Here is a 12,189-nt window from a genome sequence, read left to right as displayed (position 1 = left end):
TCTGCACCATTCCACACGGCTATGAACTTTCACTGTTTTTCTTTTAATCAAACTCCGTGTGTTTTACTTTCTGTTATTCCTAATTCCCTATTTTCAATCCGTGATCATCACTTTCCTCTTTTTTCCCTCTATCTATCCATCCCTCCCTCCCTCTTTCCTCCCTCCCTCCCTCTCCCTCTCTCTCTCCCTCGCTCTCTCCTTTGCTGAATCTTATTGATCCAGAAGGTGGCTAATTAGCCCTTCCCGTCGTGCCTGTGTAATGAAGCACATGCGCACTGAATTAATCACAGCCATTTTTTGCAGGAAACTAATTAGCAGGAATAAAGATCCAAAGAGTTTTTTTTCTTTTCAATCACCAGATCTCACTTTCACCTCTTCCTCTCTCCCTCTAACACAAGACACATCGCCTGCTTTGCATCCAAATTATTTTTATATACCCTTTACAACTAATACTTCTTTTTTTTACACTCCTCAACAACAATGATCTTTCTTTTACCATTCTAAATGCAAACTGACCAAAAGGGACTGCCTTGATGGGATCTTTAGCCGAACCGTCTCTATACTGGATTAAAAAGCGAAGATCACAAAGCGGCTGCAAAAAAATTGTAAGTTTCAACTTTGGGTTTTTCTCTCTCTCTCTCCGATTCATTTTTTTTTCAGTTTTAATACTAACAGAAGGTTTTTAAATATTTTTCTTATTCACTGCGAGGGTTGATTATTCCCTAATTTTGGAGATTTAACAGCCGATCGCAAGTTCTTTTTCCATGCAAGTTGCTCTATTTATTCTCTGTTCTGTTCGTATCGTTACCTGTGTTTACATCTGGGTACGTCCTGGCTCCCCTCATGACTGGAAGAAAAGAAACGGGGAAAAGACACAGCGATTCCTTCTAAATGCTGCAGACCACAAACCGAGGATTTTTAAACAGAACCGTGCATTTTGGTGGAAGCAGAAAAAGTGAAAATAATAGCATTTAAAAATGACGTGTTTTGAGGAAGATCGCGGAAGGAAGGGGTTGTGTTGAGCTGTCGGAGGGTAGCGGGAGCTGCACATGATCGTAGCCAGGGAAGGAACAGATTAGTCCAGCTTGTGGGTCCGTCTCTGTCCGGCGAAAGGGAAACACCGTCTGTTTTTCCTTACTTTCGCGAATCTGTCAGCGCGTCCTTTACTCTTCTTTCTTCTGTTTTCTTCAACCATACCATATTTATATGATCCTTGGTTTTTATCACCGAATTCACTTTTGAGAGTCCCGTTTTGGTGGCGATTTTTTCCCCCGCTGTATTGTGCATTTTCAATCAGTTCCTCTACTTTTTCTTTCTCTGTGTTCCACTTTCCCCATCTTTTCGTTTATTTTTATTCCTGTTGGATATTGTGAAGGGTTGTTAAAGTCGATTCTTGCTGATTCCCTGTCGGAGTCACATGTAAATCGATCGGTGTGTGTGTGTGTTTTAGTGAGTGTGAAGGGGTTTAAAAACGGAGCCCCGGGTCTCCTTCATGACAAGAGCGGAGCTGCGAGACTTCGGATACGGGAAAGCGCAAAGCCGAGTGCCGAGAGAGTGTGGGCGTCGGGTCGGGGAAAGGAGAATGGGGGAAAAAGTGGGGAAAGGTATTGAGACAAAGAACAACAGAGAAACGAATACGAAAGGGTTTTGGATTTTCAGTAAAAAAAAAAGAAGAAACAAGACAAGGCACAGAATCCCAACTGGAATAAAAAATAATAATTTGAACCTACTGATAGCCAATAATAAGTACAGAAAAAATAATAAGCAATGAGACACATTAAGATGAGAAAATACGAAGCGATCGTTAATAATAAACTTATTTTTTGACAAAATTGGGAACAATTAGGAGAACTTAGAATGGTTACCGGTGGGTGAATCTAGTAAGCGCAAGAAGAAACAAAAGAAAAATGTTTTGACGAGGAAAATATGAAATATTAAACAAAGCACCGGACAAAAAAAAAGTGTAGGGGGAGAGGCAAAAAAAAAGCAGTAGTCGGATAGATGGAGGTAGAGACAGCGAGAGAGGAAGGGGGAGTCAGACAGGGCTGGAGAGAGTGTAGTCCCTCGGAGATACGGACTGATAGACACGAAAAGAACGGAAATGTTTCCCACCATGCGTACGCACAGAAACTCGCACACACAACACACACTCTGAAGCTCAAAAAGAACTGAAAACAAAGATAAGATATGGATTTAAACGAAATGCGTAAAGAGAACCGAGAGACCGAAGACCGAGGTTTCGAGACGGACGGGCGAGAAAAGCTGTTTGAGAGTGGAGGATAGGATGTGCAGGGTCTTGGAAGAATTGAGAGAGAGAGGTTGAGAGACTGGGGGTCAGACAACAAGAAACAGGGGAACAGGGGTCACCGAGTGAGTGAGAGAGAGATAAAAAGAAAGAAGGAAAAAACCCTCCATTAACAGCCGGGGGGGGGGGGAGAGGAGGGAAGGCGCGGGGTGGGGGGGTTGTGATGTTGAGGGGTCACACGAAACAGACAAGAGAGAGATTGTGGGGGTCAGCGACTGAAAGATAAAAATAAAGCCTCCAGTTGGTCAGCGAGAGGGAAGCTGCAGTCGAAGTATTTCTGGGGGTACAGTACATGGGAGGAGGAAAGATACCTGAGGAGGCTCTGTCAGTTTTAGGGACTGAGGGAAAAGAGAGAGGCGTTGGGGGGAGAAGAAGGGTCAGAAAGCAATGGGCAGTAGAGAGGGGGATCAGAGGAGAGGTCAGGAAACCAGGCAGATTGCAAGACCTTTCAGAGCCATTCTGACAAGAAGAAGGCAAGCTTTCACATGCATAACTCAGGCCAGTGCATTATTTAAGACTTTTGCCTAAGAAGAGAGAAAAATTAAAAGAATCCCCCAACCCCCCCCCCCACCCCCAAAAAAATAAAATCTAAAGAATCGATTATAAAAGCCAAGAGAGCCCTTTCTCTGCCTGATTACTGATGATATCTTCAATATTCAGGAAACCTTCATTTTGGAGGAAAAAAAAAACTCGGGAGAGGGCTTGTAACATTTTCTAATTCAGAAATGGTCTCTCCCCACTACAGTTTTTATGGAAACAAGCTGGAACCGAGGGGTTACGGATAGGTCTGGATTTTGTGTCTTTTCGGCACAGCCTCTGAAGAGCTTCAAAGTTACTGCAGCAGCACAGATAGAACATGGGGGTGTTAATAATCACAGGCTTCCCACAGAAAAAGGGATATGGCAAGTCATGGTAGCTGTGCCCATGGTCTCATTACCTGTGAGCTTTACAAACAAAGGAAACAAAATGCACAACTACACCTCAGTAGACTAAATCAAATACAGCATGTATATCGTGGACAAACGCAACCTGTTCAATTTAATATTACTAATACAGTTCATCCGCAAATACTTCTATTATACCTTTATCAGATTTATGATTTTTTAATTCAAACGGTATATTATAAATGAATAATAACATATGTCTTATTAAAAAAGCCGTCTTATGATAGAAACTTATTTCTATACAGAACACTACAGGGGAAAGGGAAAATCTTTATTTTCGTTCTTTCTGTTGCATTTATGTTCCTCAGTTGTAATGTCACATAGGGGTTTGATTATAATTATATATATATATCTCATTCTTATTTTTAAATGTTAATTTTATCCTTTTGGGGTGCTAGTTTTTTTTTAAGATCACATATTTTATCACACAAGGTTTTTCTTAGTTACATTAACCAAACTGTGTGACTGCATAATTGTGGTTTGTAAGATGTAGGTTTAACGGTGTGCATTATAATGGAGGGAACACATGCATTAATAGTGGTAGTGTTGTAATTGTGTGTAGGTCTCATCTCATTTTCTAGATTTTTTTTTCTTTTGTAACGTGAATTTAGCTTTGTAAATTACATTAATTTATTCATGTGTCTTTGCGCTGCAACATAGCTCTTTTTGTTGAGCAGGCTGTTTGAGTCCTTCCTTAAGCAGTTAGGAGTACTGTGGTGTGGGCCAGTGCTGAAGAGATTTGTTACTAAAGATATAAAGTAGTCGAGCAAATCCTTCATTTCACAACATTAGCTTTTGAACTTGTTGATAATGGTGAGGTTCAGGATTTGTAGAACATGAAATTTTTTTAACATGGTTAAGAGTAGAGCCTCAGAGGTGAGTCGTGACCCTTTGCTCACATTTATTTTTTTCTATTATTATGCTATGGTTTTCTTAAAATGCAAATATATCCCCAAAGGCAGGTTATTGCAATTGGAAGTAATGTTACTTTAAGAAAAGACATTTTAAAAACAGGTTTGTTTTAGAGAAGTATGATTTAAATCAGTTATTTATTCTAATTCTTCAGTGGTGTATTGACGCATATAAATATTTTATCGTGTTACTAAATGTGTTTCTGCTCATGAATGTGCTTTTATTTCTATATGTACCAAACTGTCTTTCCGTCCTTCCACTTTTGAATATAAATTAATGCTTAAATGTGTGGATTGTGAATTTCATTTTAGTTGAAAACCTTATGGAAGCATTTTCTTAATTTGTCATCAACAGTATATATTGTACGTCAGGGTGTGTGTCTTCACAAAATTACTTTTCATTTTTTGCAAGCTTTTGAAGACCGGTCATTGAGCAAAAATAATTTGTAATATTTGTGCACTGTCTTGTAGTCAGAGCTTACAGGTCTAAATCCTCAAGCAAGGTTACTCGCAGGGAGGTGTCAGCAGTGTGTTCTGATATTTTAGAAGAAAAAACATGGTGCGAATTCTGTGACTGGAATAAATAAGCTAATAATAATAATAATCGTAACCAGCACGAGAGAGAAAATGGGGAGATAGAGGCAGTGGAGGTTGAAGGTGCCCTTTGTGCATTTATAATGTGACACCGCAAAAAAAGGGTACACTGTGTATATTTAAACGCTTTCTTCTTTGCATCAAATTGGGTAACAGTTTTAATAATGAGATTTTTTTTTTTCAGTTTGCAGCATTAAGTGCAGAGAGAAAGGTGAAAGTGAACTGTGCCTAGGCGTAGTGAGGGAGTCCTGTTTGGTGTCCTGCAGGACCCCGCTGGCGTGGTAGGAGGAGATAGCGTGCCCTGCGATGTGCCGGCTCTCTCTCTCGGTCTCCCAGGGGCCGTGGCTCCAGTCTGGGCAGAGCCCCAGAGGGGATAGGAGGCAGGGTGCTGGCTGTGGCCTAGACACCCTGTGCTCTTGCTCCCTCTGTCTCCCTGATGGCTCTTTTTTTGCCCTTACTTTTGAAAGAACCAGACCGAAAGTTTCTTGTTTTTTTTAAAAAAAATAATTGTTTCTTAATTCCGGCTCTTAACCAGCATGGCCGCCCCCCCCATCATAAAAGCACAAGCCTCTTCTTCTTTTTTTTTTGAACACCCGAGTCCAGCGTCCAGTGGAAACGCTGCCCGGTTCTGCTGTTGCCATGCTGGCGCTGTGCTGTGAGTGACAGGTGAAAGTGGTTTTGCAGTGAAAAGGCTAATTTGTCACAATCTTGCCATCCGTCTTGTCTTTCAGTTCTCCTGATTTTTCTCCCACACTTTTCCTTCCTCGGACCTGCTGTTTTTTTTTATTTTTCCCTCCCTTTGCTTTTTTTGGGGATATTTTTGGGTTTGCTATTTTTTTTCCTCCCCCCGTGTTTTACTCACTCTTCAGTGGGTTTTGACTTTTGTTGGCCTGCAGGTAGACCCCTTTCCTGTTGAGATTGTCATGGATTATGTAAAAAAAACAAACACGATTTTTTTTTCATAAATCTTCTTTTCGCTGTAGGGTTGAGTTAAAATTGGGTTAGCAGGAGCAGTGGATCCAATTACAGCTCTAGGTTTTGAATATGCAAGGTGCTGCAGACTGGACCTGTTATTCCAGTTGTTACAAACTGAAAAATAATAGCGTACGTGTCAGACTTGTCATTAAGGGGTGGGCGGTGATGGTGATGGTGATGGTTGTCGGGGGGGGGGGGGGCGGGTTGTGTAAAATGGGCCTGATGAACAGTACGATGCTTGTCTCCTGTGTCGTACCTGTCTTGTGGTTTAGGCTCAGTGGCACAGATCTGCAGCCAGAAACCCTTTCCTTTCTCTAGCTCTTACTTGATCTGCCAGCAGCGCTTTTTCTAATTATTTTTCTTCTTCTTTTTCTTGTTCTTGTTGTTGGTCTTTTATCTCCTTGAAGTGAAGCTGGCAGGAATTCTGTGGTTTGCTGTTACACAATATGTTATCATGTTCGTAATCGCTAACTCATTGTGGTGGCGTTGGGGTTGTAAGAGGGGGTGATAACGGGTGTAGCACGTTCTGCCTTTGAAGCATCTTGCTTTTTATACCCCCTTCCACGCACAGACACACACAGCACCACGTCGTCTCACACAAACACGTACGCACGGATATACTTTTAAGTCCAGTCTCCCGGGTTGTGTCTGCAACACGTCTCCAGATTGGGGGGAAAAAGACGCAAAACAAAGCAGACTTCATAATCTGTCTTAACAAAAGGTGGAAAAAATCTGGAAACAAACTTGTAATGATTGATTTGTTAAGGAATAAAAGAAAATAAATACAGCAGGTGGAACTGCTCATGTCTGCCTGCCTGTATATTAAACGGTGAATGCAGAACACTCACTGTAAGAACAAGAAAGTCAACGTGAAACAGGAATTCCACTTTCTTGATAACAAGCTGCTCGACCACATTTCATTTTAATCAGGTAACGGCAGCGACTCTGGAGAGGCATGTAGTTTTTGCTTGTTCTTTTTTTTAATGAAATCTTTTAAGAATTAAAGGAAATAAAATCTAACACTCATAGGCTTGTGTGAATATGAATAAACGTGGTTATTTATAATTCCTTATGACACACTAGATGTGCATTCCTTCTATGCATTGCTTTGTGATGCAAAAGTATAATTTTACATTAAACTGGATGTGCGTTTTGAGAAAAAGCTCCTTGCTTTAGTTCCACACGACCTTGAACTGAAACTGTGTGAAGGTAGTCCCCACTTTCTCAGCGCTCGATGTGCATTTGTAAAAAGTCAATCTTGTGATGCACTAGCTGATATATTATGGAATAAAAAAATGCATCTCCTTGCTTTCATTTTTTCATTTTAACGTTTCACAATTCCTGTCAAGAGCAAACCCCTTCTCTGTTTTGCGTTCTTTAATTTACGGTCGGTTTCACACAAAAAAAAATGATTAATGCTTATTCGCTGATTAAAAACGAAACGATACAGATGAAAAGAAATCCTAGCTCGCCCGTTCGGAAGAAAAAAATAAATTGACAGGTATGGAACAGCAAGGAAAGAAAAAAGACTTTGTGGTCTTGCATATGTTTGTTTTTTTCTGTTTCAACCAAACTGGAAAGGTGTGTTGCAGTTGCTCATGCCCATGAGAGTCCTGGCGCTTTTGGGGGGCCTGTAGCGAATGTGGAGTCGCATGCTCAGAGAGGACAGGTTACCCCACTGTGGGAGCAGGTCGGAGAACGCGGGTCTCCTCTGCGTCTCTGCGTGGAGAGAGGCCTGACTGTGCCTGGAGAGAGGTGCCTCCAGAGACTGCCCAATTGAACTCTCCAGCACCCTCAGTATCCCCCCTCAGGACCTCAGACCAGGCATTCCACCCTTTACACTTGAGCTTATCATCACAAAAGACAGAATGCATAAAACATGGAGGATATATAGACGGAGTCGACTGAGGTCGCTTTTCTTTTTCGACCACTGAGCTGTGGAACAAAGCGTGGGGCCCCTGGCCTGTGACTTTGAGGCAGTTCTTTTCTTCTTCTTCTTTTTCCTAAACGACGGTTGGTTCCGCCAACCAGCCTCCAACCCCGATTTTTGTTTCTGATTATTTCGCTTTTTTTTTTAAGGAAAAAAAAAAACCCAGAACGTGTATTTGTTGGTATTTGTATTTTCTGGTGCCGCGCAACGCGACGCAGCCGCAAGCTCGAGAGTGACCGTTGTGGGCCCGCGGGCTCCCTCTCTGTGCGGCTCGTGGGCAGTCGGAAGGGAGCGTGGCTTGGAAGCGTTTTGGGGGACTCTGGCGTCAGAACGGCACAGGACTGTCAGTGACGCTGCAGCCTGCCGGCCAAGCTGAGAGAGAGCCAGTTCTCCTTCACAGAACTGGGCCGCGGAGCCCGAGCGCACAGCTGGGACAGCAGCAGACGCTCCGCATGTCATGACCAGGCCAAATTTTACACACAGCGGGAGCCATCAATTTCTAAATCTCAATACGAGTGATAGTTGGAAGAGGTGTTTGTTTTCGTACAAGGCATGTCCTAGCTTTGGCTGTTGTCCGACCAGCTCTCTTCAGGGTTTCTGCAGACCGATCCAATGGTAAATGCCGCTAAACTGTAAATGACGGAAAACCGATTTTTGGTAGAGGAAATGCACTCTTATTTTTGCCGTTTGAAAAACGAAAATTTCATTTCAAAGCATGGGATGTGAAACGGAAACATGTCTATTTTTTTTCACGTTTGTGTGTGGCTGTCACAGGGGAGGTGTACACTTTCGTAATGAATTTATTTAGAAATCGAAAGGCGAGAGATTATTTTAAAATGGGAAAGGACACGCTCGGGAGATTCGCTGAATTAACGTTGTGCTTGTACAAGGGGATATATATGCCTCAGACTGTGCGGGACCCGAGACTTATTTCTCACAAATGTAGCTGTGGTACTTGTAGTGGAAGACTGGACCCTTTAGAATTACCTGGGGGTGATTTTAAGCTGCAGAGTCTTGTGAATCCCAAGAGCTGCTGGGAAAAATGACACAGCCCGCGTTCCTCATAGCCCCTACCCACCAACACAAATAGTCTTGTGCTCGTCTCGGTCCTGCATCTGTGTCTGATGTGTGCTCCTGCCGGTGACGCTGTTCGGCCTACTCAGGCAGACAGTGACTTTTGTTGTCCAGGACGGCAGCTGGCGAGTGAGGTGACGAGGACAGATTCTGGGCCTGTCCTGGTCACGGATGGCCTCTGTTCCACCCTGAGCTCAGTTCAGCCTCCGTCATGGGGGGGACCTGGGGGGACAAAGCCACACGCGCTCGCTTCAGAACGTCTTCCCCTGATCCTTCATAAAAAATGACCAGAATCCCCAAAATACCTGTCTTTCTTGTTTAATTTAAAATAGGTGTTTTCTTCACAGTACTGGGTCGAGATTTGAAGGCAGCACATATGTGTTCATTGATTATCATCTCTTAAAGTTTTTTGGGGAAAAAAAATCCATTCGCAGTGTTCAGCCCACTCCATTTATGCTTCTGGCACCATGGAGTACAGATTTAGGGTTTATTTTTCAGTATTGGGGCTTCTCAAGTGTAATGATTGACACATTTGGGCAAAGCTGAGTTTTCCAGTGTTTGTTTTATATTGGATGCATACGTGTGTATTGGTTTTGAATGTGTAGGTTATAGAAGAAAGATGAGAGGTTTGTAATAATTTTTCCATGTTAATTATACTGCTATATATAACGAGGAAAAAAATCATTTAAATGCAATTTACACATTGGATAAGAGCTTCTGCAGCATGTAGTACGTTTATCATTTTATACAGTTTTATTCTTTTATTATTTACAGTTATGTTCAAAAATGAGATCTGCATTAAATCCATTTTGCTTTAGGCATCTGAAAAATAACGCATGATCCTGTCCAATGCAGTACAGTAGCGTGCTATGTACATGGGATTGTAGCAGTGTTTTTGTCAACGGTTTTCCACCGTGCAAGGCCATAAATAACATTTCTTGTTCTTCTGTCAGTTGGGGTAAAGCACATGTGCAGCCAGCGAGTAGTGTGTGCGGTGCAAAGTGTTTGTGCAGTGCGTGCGTGCGTGTGTGTCTGCCTGTCTGTAATATGTGTGCGCAAATGTACAGTGTGTGTGTGTGTTCCGTGTTTCCCGGCTGCACTGAGCTGTTGGAATGCGGAGTGGGGGTATGTGGACCCTGCCAGGCCCATGCCATTTCCTCTCCGTGTACCGCGCAGCTTATCCTCTTCAGGATTAAAGAGAGAAGAAAAGAAAAGAGGGATTCGGGGAGCCCCCTCCCCTCCATATATATAAAAAAGAGTCTTCCAACAACACGCGATTCACTTGCAAATGTGTGGCAGACTGTCCGGGTTCCCCATGGGGCAGGAGGAGAGAGAGGCAGGCTGCTGTCTCCGGCCCGCGGCCTGCTCCGGTTGCCTGTTGCAGGCCTGCAGGGCTCCTCTTTAACCGTGAGGCCGGGCAGGTTCCTTTCGTTCACTTACTTTTCTCTTCCTTTTTTTTTTCCTCATTCCCACTTGGAGAAGTAGGATTCGAATTTGATTCTCCTTTTTTTTTTTTTTTTTTAAACCTCTGTGGCTGGATGTGGGCCTCGAGCTGAGAAGCGGGGCCTGTCTGCGCCGTGGCGTCTGGGGGGGAGACCGCGGCGTGCTGGGGACGCCCCGTTGGGGCGCGGGCCGCGTGTTTGGTTTGACATCCCGGGGGGGGGGGCCGGCCATGGCACCCCGCCCCCACCCGAGCTGACGGAAACAGCGGGGAATGGGTTAAAAGGCAGACTCCCCTCTTTGTCTCGGCAGCCCTCTCCGCTATTGTTGCCGTGGAATTGAGCCGGCTGCACCTCACTTGACCACAGCAAAGCAATAAAATGGCCTCTAAGTGCTGTCGCCTCGCAAGCGGTCTGTCGTCGTTGGTTGGGATGAGGGTGCACATCTGTGTGTTGTTTTCTCCACATCCCTGCCGTATGTACACACTCACAGAGCATGTAATCATGAATATCCAAACACTCTTTAAATTGCGCATTGGTGACTGTTTGTAGTTCCTTCACCTAACTTGATATTTTTTTCATTTTTAGTAATATAAATTTAATTTTTAAGGCCTAACAATAAATTAAAGGGTAATAGAACAAGGTTAATCATGTACTTATTTCAGTTAATTGAATCAACCTGTGTTAATCTAAATGTATAAATTGAATGCAGAAATGAGCGTTTCCACTCAGTGCTGACTAGAATACCTTTCTTCACATCTGTAGCTTTTGCTTCGACACGTGCTTGTAAACAACATTGATTTTTTTTTTAACTTGAAGGAAACACCTGAGAATTTCAGATGCATGTTTTTTTCTGACATATTTGACTAATGAAGTCCCAGTGTTATAAAAAATAGGTGAGTAACCTACACCTTACCCAGTCACGAGACTGACTTTTTTTTGTTTATGCAAATCTTGCTTAAAATTGTAAAGATTTGTTTTGTATGCAACGAAAACCCCATTATATGTCCATTATATATTTTTGTATCATGACATCTACTCTTGTGTACAGAACTTGTTTATATCCAGCACATTTTAATAATGTCCTGCGTTGTGCTGGTATATTATTTTAATGATTCCCTTTCCAGCACCCAAATCCAATTTCTTTTATCCCTTATTATCCTGTTGGTACGGGAGGATAGGTGGAAGCGAAGCTTGAGAGAGCTTCTGCAGGGCCTCATTATTAACGTGGAGGATGAATTATTGCGTGTTTGTGTTTTGACGTCTGGAGGTTCAGTGAGACTGTGGGATCTGTGTGATGGCTGCCACATAATTGGTAGTGTCCAAAGCCCCTCTTGGGTGTAACCTGTTTATACCAAGTGTCTTACAGACTCTGTATTAATTGTTATATATTAAATCAGGCACTTCCTTGGCATTTAGGAACCAAATTATAACATCACGCTGTCCTGTCTGCAGGATGTTGTTTGCCAGAAGTTTGTACTGCTTCCCCTTTCATTATTTTTCAGGAGCGTGGTTTGCCAGTGGTGGCATTTCTTTATGATTTCCAAAAAGTCAAGGGAGCAATTGTCCTTCACCTCTGTGAGTTCTTAAAGAAATTCAGACCCCAAAGACTTGTGATACATTGGAGGCGGTAAGGTGAAAAATACCCCCCCTCCCTCCCTCCCTCCCCCAGAACACTAGGCTGCAGTGCTGTGTGGATCAGCTTTACATACCCAGGAAGAGGAGCGTGCAAGACACACATACTCACACAGGCCTGGCAAGACAGTGGGATCTTTTGCTCCAGTGTTGACTTACACCAGACCCCTGCATGCCAAAGCCTGCTGCCTTATTGTACACTGTGCTGAGAATGTGCACTGGGCTTTATACATCAGAAATTGCCCCCCCTCCCACTTTCCCATGTGGGATTCTGTTCCCCTTGAGGGATGTCACATTGGAGGAGGAGGCGGAAAGGGTACCTCTCCTGAGTGACACTCAGGCTTCAGGAGTTGAGCGTGGAGGTTACGGGTTGTGTTCAATG

The 12,189-nt window shown here is 43.1% G+C and overlaps 1 protein-coding gene across 2 annotated transcripts in view; it reads left to right on the top strand.

Annotated features, from left to right (window-relative positions):
• Positions 1-314: 314 nt before the first annotated feature.
• Positions 315-12,189, top strand: part of zfhx3b (zinc finger homeobox 3b) — a 178,505-nt gene continuing 166,630 nt past the window's right edge. For both annotated transcript variants that reach the window (XM_088938737.1, XM_088938736.1), the window contains exon 1: positions 315-605. The gene's annotated coding sequence lies outside the window, so the exon portion shown is untranslated. The remainder of the gene's footprint in view (positions 606-12,189) is intronic.

Source organism: Atractosteus spatula, chromosome 21 (assembly GCF_055471065.1).
Source record: "Atractosteus spatula isolate fAtrSpa1 chromosome 21, fAtrSpa1.hap1, whole genome shotgun sequence".
Classification (NCBI taxonomy): Eukaryota; Metazoa; Chordata; class Actinopteri; order Semionotiformes; family Lepisosteidae; genus Atractosteus; species Atractosteus spatula.
Note: the sequence above shows the minus strand (reverse complement) of the source record. Positions and strands in the feature narration are given on the sequence as shown.